Below are 12,169 nucleotides of genomic sequence, written 5' to 3' on the forward strand. Positions count from 1 at the left end.
AAATTTGCTCCCAGTCCTTTCAGTCATCAAGTAATGTGTAGGCTGAAAAGCAACTGGGAAAAAGCCCAAAACATCACACATTTGATGAACCAACAGAAGCAAAACAAATCAAAAGCAGCTTATCAAAGAGTGACAACCTTTTTGTTTTTCATAGGTCATTTAAAGTCTATGTTGATTACCACTGATAGGAACAACATTTTGTGAATTAAAGTTGTTTTGTTAGAGCAAAGCAACTTTGAGCCATCTACCATGTCCACCCTAGGGAATTGAACCCTAATGCTGCGAGACCATAAACTTCGCACTGTCCCACAGGGAGGTTGAAAATCCAACAGACTAGAGAAGGCACAGAAAAAGCAAATCTTGTCTCTCCAAAATGATGAGGATCATCCTCATACGCAACCTTATAGCGCCAGATCCACTGACAGTCTCACCCAAGAGCACCCGCCCCCGATTCTTGTGCAACTTGATAACGTTCAAAGTAATACTCGGAAATCCATTAGTGATGCTTTGTCGAGAAAAAGTGATAGCATTCTCTAAATGAAGTGCTTATATACAGTTCCAGGATAGAAGGTGCATTGATATAGGTGGAGAGTGTCACGAGATAAATATATGGCCAAGGGCAATTGAGTGAGGTACAAAAGACTGGAGCAAGCGAGCAAAAAATCAGACCAATGCTTAGATGGGCAAAGGAAGAAACCCTGGAAGTCAAGTAATAGCTATAAGTGTTAGAAGTAGTATGATTTGAAATATAAAAACTATAAGATGAAAATAGAAAATTTTATTATTAACAAGGAAATCAACTTTCATTCAGACTGACTCATTAAAGGCTTCAGAAATTTACATAAAAATTTTAGTGAAAAAGTCTATTAAAATATCTGATTTTTTGTTTACAAGACTTTTTATGTATATTAAAACCTTGCCAGATTTAGAGAAAATACATATAGCGTCAAAACTAAAAAAAAATACAGATTTTAATTTTACCCTATATTTGCATACCAAGTTTATTAACATACATTAATAATAGTGTTTTAATTAAATTTTGAATGTAACGCTGTAAAAGGTCATAACATGCATGCTTTGAGTCACCCATAGCAAAAGTTATACAATTCTCAAATTAAAGAAAAAATGCATTAAAACAAACAAATGAATTCTAAAAATCACACAACTTCAAATATAAAAACTACATTGAACAAAATTCTTTCTAAAGATATTCATCCTGAAAACTACCATGCAAACAGGATATATACAAAATGTATTTTTCTACTAGGTAAGATTTCAACACACCATGAAACTGGAGAAGTAAAATTCTTTCTAAAATTACCAATCAAATGGAACAAAAAGTGTATTCAAAATCCCACAATATTTATGAAATTCAGGTGGCTTAAAGTAGGTTGTAGACAATTACTAAAAGTCAACATTTATTTTAAATTCAAGTGGTGACATGTTTTAGAATGGATTAGAATAATCTACGTCAAAACTTTTTTTGATAAAGAGACAAGTTTTGACTATGCTACTCAGTATTAAAATTTTCCTAATAGATTGAAAACTACAAATTATATTAGAAAACGTAAATATGAAATAAATATCTGAGTTAATTATATGTGTATTTTATTGAATATGCCTCAAACTTTGAACAGTATGATAATTTAAAACATACATGTTTTATACAGAAAAGTTAAGCTTTGTGAAATTTATAATATTTTAAAGCAAAATCTCACTAGTAGTTTCTGTACTGACAATGTTCTCCCTATTGCAGTTTTCCAAACTGTGGGGTGCACCCCCAGAGTAATGTATACTGTTGGCTAGGGGGCTTAGCCTTTTGGTTGAGAGTCCAAATATAACGACAGAAAAAACAGAAAAGTTGGAGATGATGATAACCTAATAAAACTATCACTTTCTTCTCAAAACGTTTTTCCTACTCTCGGATTTACTCACTCTTTACAAGCATTTTTTCATTAAGAACAGAAAAGAAAATGTTGATTTTGCTGTTAACACTTGCAAGAATTATTTTAATGTGAAGGGGGAGTGCAATGGAAACTTCGTTTAGTTAGGGGGGTGCTGCTATATAAGTTTCGGAAAACACTGCCCTATTGTGTAAACAAATAAAATATGTAAAAATAAAGAAAATGATAACACTTTTAGCAACTAGTAAATTTCATGTTCCTAAAATGGTTACTGTACTAATAACACAGTTTTTATAAATTTATTATAAAAAGTACAATGAAGCATACCCATATATAACTTCTTCATCTGAATCATTGATCATGGAGAGGGTTGGGTTGTCTTTCATTCGAGATTCTGGAAGTAGATTTTAAATAAAAGTTGATATTTCACAATATTAATATTTAAATTTTAAAAAGACTAACCAATGAAAATTCTAAAAAATCGTAGAAAAGAAGCCTAAATTGATCATAAACCTGTTATGAAAAAGTGTAGCCAATGAAAACTGTGATATGCATTGATTGGTTACTTAAACGAAAAGAAACTAAATAGTTTAGTTAAAATCAGAATTACAATTACATGTCCTTAAGATTCACGGACACAAAATATATGTTTAAATAAGTTGCCATTTATAATATTTATTAATTCATGCATTCTCAAATACCATTAAAACAAAATTACCAATTACTTACGGAAAAAAGCATTACGAGAAGGAGAATAAACATAAGACATGGTGTACAGATAGAAGTTCAACAGGCCATAAAAGGACATGAACTCCACAGAATTGCTGTAATTGGTTGACAGTTCAGCCACAAAATTATCTTCTAATACTGAGATTCCAAACCGTAAAATGGTTATCACAATACTGATAGAAAGAACTAAAAGCATGAGGATGGTAAGGAATTTTAGCCTCACATCTATAAAAAAACAACAACAAAAAACTGCATATGTTGCTACACAATATAAAAAAACTTACTATTTTAGAATTATCATTTTTAAACTGTATCAAGTATTGTTTTAAAATGAATTTACTTCTAAAATCATTCTCAACTATTCCACATATTTATAATTTTTTATTTATATATAAACAAGAATATATATTTAATAAGCCTATTATTAAAACACTACATTTCTCTAGGTTTACCTGACATAACCAGGTGTTAGTTTCTGAATGGAAGCATACAACAGTTCAAAACTGTCATATGTTATCAAATGAGTAGTAACATTACATATCAACCCTTTCAAATTATTACTTCCCCATAACATGTTATGTTTTACAAAAGCCAATATCTCCCTTTTGGGAAGTTACTTGTTTAGGGAATCAAACTGTAAGTGACATCTGTGTTACGATTTTTTTTCTGTGGATAATTTTCTGCATGTGCTGTACAAGTGGACTGACAGGTTCATATCAGATATACATAACATCTGATGTGCGTGAAGAATGTGTCCTGTCACCCATACTTTTCATATGTTTAGACCAGATCACAAAATAAGTATATTTAATGCAAAAAATCAATGAAGTTGTGTTTGCAGATGGCCAAGCCTTGTTTAACAAATATGAAAGAAAACTCCAAGACCAGTTCAATAAACTAAGCATGCAATGCACTAGGCATAATATCAGAATCAGCAAGACCAAGACAGAAATGATGGAGCTTAGGGAAAACACTAAGACTACTACAACTGAGTATTGAAGACACAACTGAAGCAATGTAAGGAGTTCAAGTATCTTGGGTATGTCTTCAGCAAACATGGCAAATTACACAAAGAAAGAAACCAGATGTCAGAAGTCCAATAATGTAACTTATCAGATGCCCTCCACCCCTGCTGTCCTATAAAGAAGTCCTTTTGACAAGGGAAGAGAACATTTATGAACATCATATTTACACTAACATATCAATGCCAGACATTTTCCGTCTGTAACAGAACCAAAAAAGAATACCATCATATGAAATGTCTCCATATAGCTGTCAATATAACCAGACTATATAAAGTAAGAAAGAAAATAAGTAGACAACAGCTTGGAGTGAGAGCATTACTGAGACATATAGAAAAGCAGAGATTGTAATGGTTCAGCCACTTATATGAATGTGTGCAGATCAGCTATCAGCAAGAGCACCGACTTTACAACTAACAGGAAACAGATGCACAGGAAGACAAATGATGTCAAGGAAACAAGTAAAAACATGATATTAATAATTGGTGAAATATCACACCTTGCCTTAAAAGTACATTTGGATCTACCATAATGCTGAAAGGCATGAATTAAAGATGGAGGATAAAAGAAGTTGTTCAGTATCTATATAACTTGGAGATAGTTGCACACTGAAGAAGCACTGTGAAAACAATGAAATTTTGTCAAAAGCTCAGAAAATTTCAAAATTTTTGTGACTTCTGTGAGTATGTACCCAAAATCTATTATAAAGCAAGGGGATTAACCCTTTCCAGATGGGTCATGGGTCAAAGGCCATGTCATCTCATTTGTTGACTCGCACTCAAAATTTTGTTGAACAACTATTTCATTAATGTATGTCAATAAGTTTGGTATCAAACTGTAGATTATAATTCATTATTGTATGTCAATAAGTTTGGTATCAAACTGTATATTATAATTCATTAATGTATGTCAATAAGTTTGGTATCAAACTGTAGATTATAATTCAAATTTTAGTTTTATACATTATTCAATTTCTTAATTTAAAAGTAAATAGTAAAAAAACATAGTTAAGCATCGATTTAAGTTCTAAGCTGAATGCAGCACTGGTTCCAATTAGATGTTTGTGATGACAAATTACTAAGTCTATAGTTTCATATGGATTAGGAACTCAAATCACTGATATTGACAAGAACCTCATATCTTTTCTATTTGCCAAGATATTGCTCATGTATTGAATCAAACAGTGGCCCTGCTCACCTCTTTCCATTTCTGGAAATGGTCCCTTATATACACTTACTTCAATATATGACATGTGAATAAATAATAGAAACCTCAGAATGTTCCCTAGTGGTTTGCTCAGCCATTTTAAAGTGTGAAGATGCCATCTCATTCTTTTTGAACCAAGATTTCAAGGAGGTAGGGTGTTCAAATTTTCATATTTTGTTTAGACCCAAGTACAGCTCAGTCACTAAGCTTGATAAATTATAGTGGAATTCTGTGGTATCGATATAGTAATTTATGATTTTTAGGTTATTCAACTAAATGTATATAAAACCTGAAAAAATTATTTTATTTCACATCTTCCATGTGCAAAATTTTAAAAGGTTTAGCAACCTACATCAAACAGCAAACCAAGTACAAAGGTCGTAACTAGAAGAGATAATTGTTTGCTTTACTTTTCATTTACTGTTCTATGTTTTAAGAAAAATATGTTTAAGAACTTATTTCAAAATAGCAAGAATCTACATACATATATAATGTATAATAATTGAAATGTGATTATTTTACAAAATACTAGTCAAATAAAACACAGCCAAGACATGCTACTTTGTACACACCAAAGGTCAGTTTTATGTTATTTGATAAGGTAACATGAGTACACGTGAGCTGCATCATTGTAGCTTCTGTATTGTTAGTCAGATATGGCTGAAAGGTCAATATAATAAAAATAATAAACATATATAAGTGTTTAATGTTATGAGATTTAAACTATTTAGTCTAAACATTTATGTTTTCATGTTATAATTTGTGTTCATTTTAGAATGAAAGAGGCAAAATTTATATTTATTTCCTACTTTTTTATGGTGGTTGCCAGATCGGTCAAATCTACCGAACCTATACAGATATTAATTACTGAAAATAACAGATAAAATATAAAGTTTTTATCTTAAACATTTGATAACTAATTGGACATTATAAAGATTTCACATGTGAAATTTCACAATTTTCTGATATATAAAAGTATTTTTAATGTTAAAATGAATATTACTTTGTATGATAGATAGACATCATGTGAAAAGAAAAATAATTGATGTGAGAAAAAAATTGCTTTACAAACCTTAAGACTTAATAACAAAATCTGATATTTTGTATATGAAAGCATTGTAATATTTACTAATAATCTGCCAAATTTCTTTAACATTTGCTTACTAATTTAAAAGTTATAGCATGAAAACTATAATGAGCACAAAATGGTTACAAGGTCGGTCCCAAGGACCAAGCCCCTGCTGAAAGAGTTAAATAACATTTCTTTTTGTTTTAACCCTTCCATTACAGGCTGGGTGGAATCCACCCAGCCCATAACCATGAAAGTATTCATGAGAGTACTTATGCTATGATTTTGGATATCTTTACAAAATTTTGCAGGTTATTGGTAAACATTACAAGGCTCTTGTACACAAAATATCAAGTTTTTAAATTAAGTAATAAGATTTTTTGAAAGATTAATTAAAAATTTTCTCATAAATTTTTTTCTTTCAGAATGTTGACTATCTATTCAATATGCAATGTAATTTTGATTTTAAGATTAAAAATACTTTTATGCATAAGAACATTTTCTAATTTCACATGCAAAATAACCTCCAGATATATATCAAATATTTTTTCAGAAAAAACTTTACATTTTATCTTTTATTTTGAATATAGTATCTCTGTACGAGTTGGTTCAATTTGACCGACTTCGTAACCTCAATAAAAAAATTAGGAAATAAATATAAATTATACTTTTGTCATTCTAGAATGACTAGAAATTATAAAATGAAGACACAAATGTTTAGTCTAAATAGCATAAGTCTCATAACATTGTACATTTATATATATATATTTATTTATTATTTTTATTATATTGACCTTTCAGACAGGCCTGGTTAACATTATTGAAGTTGCAATGATGTGACACACGTGCACTGATTTTACCATATCCAAGAATATAAAGCTGGTCTTTACAAAGTGACCTGTCTTTGCTGTGTTGTAGCTTACTAGTGTTTTGTAAAATAAAGTCACATTTAGTTTTAATACATTATATATGTATATACATTATTACTATTTAAGATAGTAAAATAAAGAATTATAGAAAATAATTATCTCCTCTAGTTACAAACTTTGAACTCATTTGCTGCTTGCCGTAGGTTGCTAAGCCTTATCAAAATTTGCACATGGAGAATTTGAAATGAAATAATTTTTTTCTAGTTTTATATATACATATTTTGAAATAACCAAAAATCATAAATTATTATATCAATACCAAAGAATTCCACTAAAATTATCAAGCTTAGTAACTAAGCTGTATTTGGGTCTAAAAAATATTAAATTTTGACCTCACTAAAGTTTCACCTTACCTTTTTAAATCCAAGCTTAAAAAGAATGAGCTTGGCAGGGAATACTTCAATGATGCTGAGAAAACCGCTAAGGGAAATTCTGAGTTTCGATTGGTTATTCATGCATTGTAGACAGAAGTAAGTGTAGGTAAGCATGTCTTTCTAACTAAGAAAAAAAAAGGTGGGTGGGGGCCACTGTGTTTTTTCAGTACATGTAGCAATATTTCAGCAAATAGAAAATATAGGAGGTTCCTATTTCATATTCTAGCTTGTCAATATCAGTAGTTTGAGTTCCTAATTCATAAGAAACTACAGACTTTATATTTGGACATCACAAACATGGAATTTGAACCAATGCTGCATTCAACAAATTACATGACACACAAAAATCAATATTTAGGATTTCTTTAATATTTACTTTTAAATTAAGAAATTAACTAATAGATCATACTAAAATTCAAATTATAAACTACAACTTGATACCAAACTTATTGTTATACATACATAACATAGTAGTTAAATAAAATCTTTAATGCGAGTCTACAAACGTGATGACATGGCCTGTGACCATAGGAACACCCTTACAGATAGGGTTAATGTGACTCTGATATTAAACGTAATTTTCCGTAACATATTTGGTTACAGTTGGTAGTAGTTGCATTTCCTCTTAGTCAAAAGTTTGAAAAGAAAGAGTTGGTGGTGGGTGCTGCCAGCCAATTGTCTTCTCTCTAATCAGTTCAAAATTTGTAAAAATGGCAGAGTCTTAGCAGTTCTGGCATAATAAAAACAGGGTGAGCAAGTTTGGTGATAATATTTTGACTACTTGGATAATTGGAATAATAGAAATCAGAAACCATGTTTTTGATTAGTTGATAATTTTTGTGGCAATTGATTTAATGGTAATTTCATTTAATCAATTGTTGGAATAGTTGAAAAATTTAATATTCAAAAACACTACATTCAATTATATACTTGTAATTTCAATGATTTGATTAATTTACGTAATACTAATCAATGCACTCACTGTCATATGTAATCAATTATACTGATTAAATTTTCCAGCTCTACTTACATTTAATAATAATGTTAGCAATAATACAAAATTATTAACTTATTGTGAAAAGTTCTACATGATCTAACAGAAGTTTAGTATTTCAAATATTATGCTTTAAATATTCAACTACTTATGTTAATTATTATAAATGTGCCAAAGTAGAGATAATTATAACTTTTTCTCTAAATTTATCAATTTCAACAATCAACATCATAAATTTTGCTAACAACTTTTTTGATAAGCGAAATGTTCTAGAAAGTTTCATATCAAGAACTTAATTCTTAACCCTTTTAGCTCATTGCTCTGTCATCTTGTGACCGATTTGGGATCTAATTATAGTTTTGAACTCAGGAAGTCAAACCCTTTCGATTGATGTATCTGACCACATCCAAGGTCTTATAGATTCAATTAACCTAATCCTGCCTGAAAAAATTACAATTTGAGGGTAAGCTGGTAGAGATTTTGATGAGTGATAAAACTGAATTCGGTATATGCATGCCACATGTTTGGTATTGCTGGTGTACAAAAATATAGTTACTAAAAAGGAAAAAAAAAAAGGTCTCAGATTAATTTGTTCTTAATCCTGCTATAGAACTCCCTTTTCTTACAGGATGATTTCCTTATATGGATTATAAATTTCTAGACTCTTAGTTATTGCAAAAGAACTTAAGCTTTCCTTGATTGCATGTCTTTACATAATCTTATTATATTATATTAAATAATGTTTGTTTCTTTATGTTTTTGAAGTAATTACTTTGGCAGATCCATTACATTTTACAAAAACTTCTACTTATAATTTGAAACTACAATTTAATAGTGGTCTTCATTTTGGAATAAGCTTAAAGATTAGCCAAGGAGTCTTTCCAAACAAGCTTCACATAATTTCTAGAAAAGCAGAAAACTAACTTTTGGCTAATGCATAAATTATTCATACTAATTAAAAGTGTGTGTAAATCCTAGCTTTCATAGTCAACAGTTGTGAGCATTATGTATAACATTAATAGCATTGTATACAGTTACAATTTTTATTCCATTTCAAACTGTACATTTGCAAAAAAATTAATTTAGCTTCAAAAAATGTTAATGGCTATTGTGTTTGAAGTCTATATTTCAGGTGTAGTGTTGTTTGTAAGTTATTAATTTCTAACGAATACAAATACAGAAGTGGCCAATGCAATACCATCATGCAACATATAATATTGTAGGAATTATAAATTGCATAATTTTACACCCTCTATCTTTCACTCAAATTTTCTGAAAAACGTGTAGCTTTTAAAATATCTTCACAATTAATAACGCAACCTATAAGGCTACAGTACTTTCAAAAACACTTATGAAGTTCATAACTTAATTAAATGTAGTATCGCTTTATGTCATACTTCTATATTCAATTTTACAAGTTATTTTTTATTGAAATTTTGATTAAAACACACTGACCTAAGTACCTTTACTAATCTAGTATCATTATCATATCACTATCAGATCAAATTTCAACTTCGTATTTATCTAGGCTTAGTTAGTTCATAATAGAATCATTCATTGCGATTTATACAAAATATAGATTGACACATCACATCATTACAATAGATAAATCACCTCCAAAATACACTATAGTTTAATATGTCTATATTTCCTCACTTAAATTTTTAAAATAGTAAACAATGAAATTAACTTACATTCTAAAAAACAACGCCTTAGAAATACTAGACCCGACGTTAGGCCTAAAATATTCTTTCAGTAAAAAAATCAGTACGTACATGGACTTTGTACTATGAAATACGTTTCCGAAAGAGGACGCTTTTACTTTTCACTATTTACTAATAATTCCGTTATAAACCTAAGACCTTCCGAAAATTCAAAATAAAGTAGAGGGTAAACAAAAGGAATAACTGCATACTAACAATTTGAAAGTATTAAAGTTTGCAGACAACTTGAATGGGTAACGAAGAAAACTTTATTACAAGTTTAACACGGTAACAAATTTTCAACATTTTGACAAGTTTTGTAAATTAATCTTTCAACATTCTCTCAGGAATATCACTTTGAACTAGCCAGTTGTTGCCCTTTTCAACTTGTTACGGCAGTGGAAGTTACGCGATGCTTGTAACACGTCATGAGTTTCTAGAAGAAACACTGCCCCCTTCTTTAGTATTGTTCGTCCCGAACAATAGCCACTTACATTAAACCAATGGATAATTAACAATAACCTGATTAAATGTACAGAATTTACAAACACAAAATTAAAACACAACAAATTCTTTTAATTTTACGGGACGTATCTTCTTCCGTACTGGTCTCCGTCTCGTTGGCTTGTGCTTCATGTGGGGTTCATCTGCTCCATCAGGAAATGTCTTATTATTGGTAACAGTCACATCAGTGGTAGTAACTTCATTAAGGGCTTCACTGTTTTCCTTCTCAAAACTGGGTAGAGTTTCTTCCTCGACAGTGGTTTTTTCAGGTGACACGTCTTGAGCAGCGTCATTTGTTCCGTTGTTCACTTCGTTCTAACTGAAATGTCCTGGACCGTGATAACGCCAAAGCCTGTTGGCATGCACCACCTTTGACTTACCTCGTCGACCACATTTTATTCGGAAAGTCACGTCTGAGAGATGATCCACAATGTCATATGGGCCTTCTCGTGGAGATGACAACTTAGGAGACTTCTCTTTGGTCTTCCTGGTATTATACAACCACACCTTGTCTCCTGGTACAAAGCAGGCTTAGTAGATCTCTTATCATAAGTTAAACTTCATCGAATCAGCAGACGTTTTCAAGTAAGTAGTCCAACCCTAATATGCAATGGTCTTCAATGTCAGCCAAGTATACTTTGTGTCTGTTCTTCATGCCCATGAGCTCAATCGTTACCCACACTGGTCCCCACAACCTTGCATAATGTCCTGTCACACCACAGAGCTTCTGTATGGCTTCTGGTACTCCTTTTTGTTCTAGCATCTTGACACTCACAAGGGTTTGCTGAGATGCAGAATCTATGACAAAAGTTGCACCTTTGGCCATCCAGCTTTCCTGTCATGTAGACACTATGTGTGCTTGGCATTTTACACCTAGCTGTTGGTACTTTCACAATGGGGGTTGGTAGGCGTCCCTCAACACCAACAACTACTGGTTTCCCCAAGGCTAACTTATTGGTAGTATTCTTCTTACACTGAATTCTCATATGTTCTTGCTCTCCACAGTTCCAACAACCTTTCTGGGTAGCAGCCTTTTCTGCCATGGCATCTTCTATGTGTTGAAGTTTCCATCATTGAGCTCTCTTGTGCCTTGGTTTGTTACAGTGCCAGCAAAGTCCCTCAAACCTCTCTGAAAGCTGCTCTTTTCTGAACTTGAATCCTGATGACTGTACCAACCTTGGTACCCCTGTGCTGGACTTAACGTAAGATTCAAATTCAAGAGCTCTGGCCATTGCATCCTGCATAGTAGAGGGGTGTGCCTGCTTTACTTGTATGTTCAGTTGTGAACTATCCAAAGCATCTACAAACTGATCCCTCAGCAACAACTTGAAGAGATCGGGTGGTGCAGTTTGGTAGGCCTTGTGTGCCATACTTTCCAAGTCCTGTGTCAGCTCTTGCAGGTTCTCCCCTTTAGCACAAACTCTCGTACTAAACATAGCCCTGTAGACTTCATACTGATTTTGAGTTCCATATCTGAGTTCTATAGCCGCTACCAGTGCTCTATAGTTGTGCCTTTCGTCTGCTGACAACTGTCCAAGTATTTTCAGTGGTTGTCCCTTCAAGCTCGTTGCCAGATATATCGCTTTATGCTCCTCTGTCCATCCATTTATCTCTGCCAGGAGCTCAAATGGTGCTCTATATGCTTCCCACGGTGCCTTCTCATCGAATTCCTGTGGCTTCCTTCGTACTAGTTCACCCCTATTGCTGACACTCATATCTGGGATGTCACTTCTAG

The 12,169-nt window shown here is 31.9% G+C and overlaps 1 protein-coding gene across 1 annotated transcript in view; it reads right to left on the minus strand.

The window, feature by feature from the left end:
• The window catches only part of LOC106460647 (mitogen-activated protein kinase kinase kinase 1-like), a 59,760-nt gene extending 49,750 nt beyond the window's left edge, over nt 1-10,010 (minus strand). Inside the window, exon 1 of the mRNA XM_013920375.2 lies at nt 9,922-10,010. The gene's annotated coding sequence lies outside the window, so the exon portion shown is untranslated. The remainder of the gene's footprint in view (nt 1-9,921) is intronic.
• Nucleotides 10,011-12,169: the final 2,159 nt, after the last annotated feature.

Source organism: Limulus polyphemus, unplaced genomic scaffold (genome assembly GCF_000517525.1).
Source record: "Limulus polyphemus unplaced genomic scaffold, Limulus_polyphemus-2.1.2 Scaffold809, whole genome shotgun sequence".
Lineage (NCBI taxonomy): Eukaryota > Metazoa > Arthropoda > Merostomata > Xiphosura > Limulidae > Limulus > Limulus polyphemus.